Raw genomic sequence first — 6,502 nt, forward strand, 5'->3', positions numbered from 1 at the left:
ATAGATCAACACCTCACACCCTACACCAAGATAAATTCAAAATGGGTGAGTGACTTAAACATAAAGAAGGAAACCATAAGTAAATTGGGTAAACACAGAATAGTATACATGTCAGACCTTTGGGAGGGGAAAGGCTTTAAAACCAAGCAAGATATAGAAAGAATCACAAAATGTAAAATAAATAATTTTGACTACATCAAACTAAAAAGCTTTTGTACAAACAAAACCAATATAACTAAAATCAGAAGGGAAACAACAAATTGGGAAAAAATCTTCATAGAAACCTCTGACAAAGGTTTAATTACTCATATTTATAATGAGCTAAATCAATTGTACAAAAAATCAAGCCATTCTCCAATTGATAAATGGGCAAGGGAAATGGATAGGCAGTTCTCAGATAAAGAAATCAAAACTATTAACAAGCACATGAAGAAGTGTTCTACATCTCTTATAATCAGAGAGATGCAAATCAAAACAAGTCTGAGGTATCACCTCATACCTAGCAGATTGGCTAACATAACAGCAAAGGAAAGTAATGAATGCTGGAGGGGATGTGGCAAAGTAGGGACATTAATTCATTGCTGGTGGAGTTGTGAACTGATCCAACCATTCTGGAGGGCAATTTGGAACTATGCCCAAAGGGCGACAAAAGAATATCTACCCTTTGACCCAGCCATAGCACTGCTGGGTCTGTACCCCAAAGAGATATTGGACACAAAGACTTGTACAAAAATATTCATAGCTGCGCTCTTTGTGGTGGCCCAAAACTGGAAAATGAGGGGATGCCCATCAATTGGGGAATGGCTGAACAAACTGTGGTATATGTTGGTGATGGAATACTATTGTGCTCAAAGGAATAATAAAGTGGAGAAGTTCCATGGAGACTGGAACAACCTCCAGGGAGTGATGCAGAGCGAGAGGAGCAGAACCAGGAGAACATTGTACACAGAGACTAATACACTGTGGTATAATCGAACGTAATGGACTTCTCCATTAGGGGCGGTGTAATGTCCCTGAACAACTTTCAGGGATCCAGGAGAAAAAAAAACACCATTCATAAGCAAAGGATAAACTATGGGAGTGGAAACACCGAGAAAAAGCAACTGCCTGAATACAGAGGTTGAGGGGACATGACAGAGGACAGACTTTAAATGAACAATCTAATGCAAATACTATCAACAAAGCAATGAGTTCAAATCAAGAAAACATCTAATGCCCAGTGGACTTACGCGTCGGCTATGGGGGGTGGGGGGGAGGAAAAGAAAATGATCTATGTCTTTAACGAATAATGCTTGGAAATGATCAAATAAAATATATTTAAAAAAAAAAAGAAGGAGAGGAAGCGAGGGGGGGGGTGGGTTTACTTAAACCTCAATCTCAGGGAAATCAACTCTGAGAGGGAAAAACATCCAGATCCATTGGGATCTTGAATTCTATCTTACCCAACAAGGGTAAGGAGAAGGGAAAACCAAGGGGGGGAGGGGGAGAGGGAGAACAAAAAGGGAGGGAAAGAGAGGGGGGAGGGGGAGGGAACAAAAAGGGAGGGACTAAAAAGGGAAACATCAAGGGAGGGGACAAGGGGGACTGTTTCAAAGTAAATCACTGGACTAAAAGGTAGAGCCGAAGAAGAAAAGGTTAGAATTAGGGAAGGCAATCAAAATGCCAGGGAGTCCACAAATGACAATCATAACTTTGAACGTGAATGGGATGAACTCACCCATAAAACGTAGACGAATAGCAGAATGGATTAGAATCCAAAACCCTACCATATGTTTTCTTCAAGAAACACACATGAGGCGGGTTGACACCCACAAGGTCAGAATTAAAGGCTGGAGTAAGACCTTCTGGGCTTCAACTGATAGAAAGAAGGCAGGAGTGGTAATCATGATATCTGATAAAGCCAATGCAAAAATAGACCTGATCAAAAGGGATAGGGAAGGTAATTATATTTTGTTAAAAGGGACTATAGACAATGAGGAAATATCATTAATCAATATGTATGCACCAAATAATATAGCACCCAAATTTCTAATGGAGAAACTAGGAGAATTGAAGGAAGAAATAGACAATAAAACCATACTAGTGGGAGACTTAAACCAACCATTATCAAATTTAGATAAATCAAATCAAAAAATAAATAAGAAAGAGGTAAAAGAAGTGAATGAAATCTTAGAAAAATTAGAATTAATAGACATATGGAGAAAAATAAATAGGGATAAAAAGGAATACACCTTCTTCTCAGCACCACATGGCACATTCACAAAAATTGACTATACATTAGGTCACAGAAACATAGCACACAAATGCAGAAAAGCAGAAATAATGAATGCAGCCTTCTCAGATCACAAGGCAATAAAAATAATGATTAGTAATGGTACATGGAAAACCAAACCTAAAACCAATTGGAAATTAAACAATATGATACTCCAAAACCGTTTAGTTAAAGAAGAAATCATAGAAACAATTAATAATCTCATCGAGGAAAATGACAATGGCGAAACATCCTTTCAAACCTTTTGGGATGCAGCCAAAGCGGTAATCAGAGGTAAATTCATAGCCCTGAATGCTTATATTAACAAACAAGGGAGAGCAGAGATCAATCAATTGGAAATGCAAATGAAAAAACTGGAAAGCGATCAAATTAAAAACCCCCAGCAGAAAACCAAATTAGAAATCCTAAAAATTAAGGGAGAAATTAATAAAATCGAAAGTGATAGAACTATTGATTTAATAAATGAGACAAGAAGCTGGTACTTTGAAAAAACAAACAAAATAGACAAGGTACTGGTCAATCTAGTTAAAAAAAGGAAGGAAGAAAAGCAAATTCACAGCATTAAAGATGAAAAGGGGGACAGCACCTCCAATGAGGAGGAAATTAAGGCAATCAATAGAAATTACTTTGCCCAATTATATGGCAATAAATACACCAATTTAGGAGAAATGGATGAATATATACAAAAATACAAACTGCCTAGACTAACAGAAGAGGAAATAGAATTCCTAAATAATCCCATATCAGAAATTGAAATCCAACAAGCCATCAAAGAACTTCCTAAGCAAAAGTCCCCAGGGCCTGATGGATTCACCTGTGAATTCTATCAAACATTCAGAGAACAGTTAATCCCAATACTATACAAACTATTTGACATAATAAGCAAAGAGGGAGTTCTACCAAACTCCTTTTACGACACAAACATGGTACTGATTCCAAAACCAGGCAGGTCAAAAACAGAGAAAGAAAACTATAGGCCAATCTCCCTAATGAATATAGATGCAAAAATCTTAAATAGGATACTAGCAAAAAGACTCCAGCAAGTGATCAGAAGGATCATTCACCATGATCAAGTAGGATTCATACCAGGGATGCAGGGCTGGTTCAACATTAGGAAAACCATCCACATAATTGACCACATCAACAAGCAAACTAGCAAGAACCACATGATTATTTCAATAGATGCAGAAAAAGCCTTTGATAAAATACAACACCCATTCCTATTAAAAACACTAGAAAGCATAGGAATAGAAGGGTCATTCCTAAAAATAATAAACAGTATTTATCTAAAACCAACAGCTAATATCATCTGCAATGGGGATAAACTAGACACATTCCCAATAAGATCAGGAGTGAAACAAGGATGCCCATTATCACCTCTTCTATTTGACATTGTACTAGAAACACTAGCAGTAGCAATTAGAGAAGATAAAGGAATTGAAGGCATCAAAATAGGCAAGGAGGAGACCAAGTTATCACTCTTTGCGGATGACATGATGGTCTACTTAAAGAATCCTAGAGATTCAACCAAAAAGCTAATTGAAATAATCAACAACTTTAGCAAAGTTGCAGGATACAAAATAAACCCACATAAATCATCAGCTTTTCTATATATCTCCAACACAGCTCAGCAGCAAGAAATAGAAAGAGAAATCCCATTCAAAATCACCTTAGACAAAATAAAATACCTAGGAATCTACCTCCCAAGACAAACACAGGAACTATATGAACACAACTACAAAACACTCGCCACACAACTAAAACTAGACTTGAACAAATGGAAAAACATTAACTGCTCATGGATAGGACGAGCCAATATAATAAAAATGACCATCCTACCCAAACTTATTTATCTATTTAGTGCCATACCCATTGAACTACCAAAATACTTCTTCACTGATTTAGAAAAAACCATAACAAAGTTCATTTGGAAGAACAAAAGATCAAGGATATCCAGGGAAATAATGAAAAAAAACACATATGATGGGGGCCTTGTAGTCCCAGACCTCAAACTATATTACAAAGCAGCAGTCATCAAAACAATTTGGTACTGGCTAAGAAACAGAAAGGAAGATCAGTGGAATAGACTGGGGGAAAACGACCTCAGCAAGACAGTATACGATAAACCCAAAGATCCCAGCTTTTGGGACAAAAATCCACTATTCGATAAAAACTGCCGGGAAAATTGGAAGACAGTGTGGGAGAGACTAGGAATAGATCAACACCTCACACCCTACACCAAGATAAATTCAAAATGGGTGAGTGACTTAAACATAAAGAAGGAAACCATAAGTAAATTGTGTAAACACAGAATAGTATACATGTCAGACCTTTGGGAGGGGAAAGGCTTTAAAACCAAGCAAGATATAGAAAGAATCACAAAATGTAAAATAAATAATTTTGACTACATCAAACTAAAAAGCTTTTGTACAAACAAAACCAATATAACTAAAATCAGAAGGGAAACAACAAATTGGGAAAAAATCTTCATAGAAACCTCTGACAAAGGTTTAATTACTCATATTTACAAAGAGCTAAATCAATTGTACAAAAAATCAAGCCATTCTCCAATTGATAAATGGGCAAGGGAAATGGATAGGCAGTTCTCAGATAAAGAAATCAAAACTATTAACAAGCACATGAAGAAGTGTTCTACATCTCTTATAATCAGAGAGATGCAAATCAAAACAACTCTGAGGTATCACCTCACACCTAGCAGATTGGCTAACATAACAGCAAAGGAAAGTAATGAATGCTGGAGGGGATGTGGCAAAATAGGGACATTAATTCATTGCTGGTGGAGTTGTGAACTGATCCAACCATTCTGGAGGGCAATTTGGAACTATGCCCAAAGGGTGCTAAAAGAATATCTACCCTTTGACCCAGCCATAGCACTGCTGGGTCTGTAACCCAAAGAGATAATGGACACAAAGACTTGTACAAAAATATTCATAGCCGCGCTCTTTGTGGTGGCCCAAAACTGGAAAACGAGGGGATGCCCATCAATTGGGGAATGGCTGAACAAACTGTGGTATATGTTGGTGATGGAGTACTATTGTGCTAAAAGGAATAATAAAGTGGAGAAGTTCCATGGAGACTGGAACAACCTCCAGGAAGTGATGCAGAGCAAGAGGAGCAGAACCAGGAGAACATTGTACACAGAGACAAACACACTGTGGTATCATCGAACGTAATGGACTTCTCCATTGGTGGTGGTGTAATGTCCCTGAACAACTTGCAGGGACCCAGGAAAAAAAAAACACCATTCATAAGCAAAGGATAAACTATGGGAGTGGAAACACCGAGAAAAAGCAACTGCCTGAATACAGAGGTTGAGGGGACATGACAGAGGATAGACTCTAAATGAACACTCTAATGCAAATACTATCAACAAAGCAATGGGTTCAAATCAAGAAAACATCTAATGCCCAGTGGACTTACGCGTCGGCTATGGGGGTGTGGAGGGGGAGGAAAAGAAAATGATCTATGTCTTTAACGAATAATGCTTGGAAATGATCAAATAAAATATATTTAAAAAAAATAAAAAAATAAAAAAAATATTTTAAAAAAGGATAAAAAAAGATATCAATTTTTAGCACTTATCTCATTAATCCCATGCAGATTATTAAAAAAACAAAAAAACTCTTGTGTGTAATATAATTTCTTGATGCTATTTCTGACAACACATACATTAAAATAAATGTGATTTGAAGGATTCCCAAGTTCAAATTCTAGAATAAGTTCTTTTCAACAACATAAGTTTTTCTGAAAGACTTTTACATCTATAAAGTATTCAGTACAATTTCTGTCCATACAGAATAAACTTTCCTCTCTGCATCAGACTTGCTATCAATCACATTTACACAATTCTCAAATTCACTGAAATCATTATGCATTGCAAGGTTTAACAAAGAAAACATTAATCAGGAGTTTTGTTGTAATACATTACATTTGTACTATATTAAAATCATTAGCTATCCACTGAAGTTGAGAATTAATTTTAAGTGAAAAGTTCTAACTGTGGAGTAAGAATCTCCCTTTTCTGTTCAGAATTTTCTCTCTTCCTCTCCTTTGGGGGCCCATCCAAAGGAAGAAGGAGGGAAAAATCATTGAACAGGTAATTGTACTCTCTCTCCCACCCTGAAGCCTGCTGCAGGAGCAAGCACAGTGTTACTTCATCATAGCCTGCCTGGTTGGAACGCAGGTAGAGGGAGCAGGGGTGCAAAATCT

This window comes from Monodelphis domestica, chromosome 3 (assembly GCF_027887165.1).
Source record: "Monodelphis domestica isolate mMonDom1 chromosome 3, mMonDom1.pri, whole genome shotgun sequence".
NCBI classification, from domain to species: Eukaryota; Metazoa; Chordata; class Mammalia; order Didelphimorphia; family Didelphidae; genus Monodelphis; species Monodelphis domestica.